Here is a 957-nt window from a genome sequence, read left to right as displayed (position 1 = left end):
TTCCCCGACCAGGGATCAAACCCGTGCCCCCTGCACTGGAAGCACCGAGTCTTAACCGCTGGACTTCCAGGGAAGTCCCAACACTAGTCACTTGCAAGGCCGTCTCAGGGCAAGCAGGAGGAGTTGGCAGGCAGGCCCTCTCCCTGCACCTCTAGCAGTGAGGGCTGCAGTAATGGGAACTGTGCTCACGAGTGTGAAGCAGGTCGTCGAAGGCCTTGTGCTCCAGCCTGTGGCGTGACAGGGCATGGGGTGCAGACAGAGACCCGGAGATGAGAACAGAGGGCAGCTGGGAGCTGAGAACTAGGAGTAGGATTTTGAAAGCTGGGACGCCTCCACACACAAACCTCTGAGCAGCATCCGGGGAACCCAGGAAGAAGCGGTGGGCTGAGATTGGTGGAGGCGCTGAGCAGAAGGCGCAGGTGTGGGGGATACTGATGAATCTGCGCGCAACCCCGACTCCATCACTCACTAGCGTAATCATAAGCAAATCACTTGGCGTCTTTCTTTTGCTATTTAAAATGGTCTCCCAGGAGCAGGAACCAAATTCTTATGCCACTTTTCTGGAAGATGTGAGAAACACCGCGGGTTGGGATCTCTAGGGACACGCCTCAGGCCTCCTGGGAGTTCCCTGGGTACCCTGTAGAGAGGAGATTCCCAGAATGGACGTGTCTTCTACTTTGTGGTTTGCCTCTGTCATTGTTCAGCTCAATCTCTCTAAAGGGTTTACAGAACGCTCTAACATCCACGATGCATTCTCACTGCATCGTTCCATCAGCCCCTCGTGCATATGGGGAGACCTGGGCCCGTGACTTGCTACTGTCACCCTGTAGGAGCTGCCGACTCTGGCCCTGCAAAGCACTGGCACCACGACTCGGGCGAGCGCAGACGCCGGGCCCGGCGCCCTCCCTGGGGGCGGAGCGAGAAGCCGCGGGGCGGGGTCTTTCTGGTCACGTGACT

Source organism: Hippopotamus amphibius, chromosome 7, assembly GCF_030028045.1.
Source record: "Hippopotamus amphibius kiboko isolate mHipAmp2 chromosome 7, mHipAmp2.hap2, whole genome shotgun sequence".
Taxonomy (NCBI): domain Eukaryota; kingdom Metazoa; phylum Chordata; class Mammalia; order Artiodactyla; family Hippopotamidae; genus Hippopotamus; species Hippopotamus amphibius.
The sequence above is the reverse complement of the archived record's forward strand: the minus strand, read 5'-3'. Positions refer to the sequence as shown.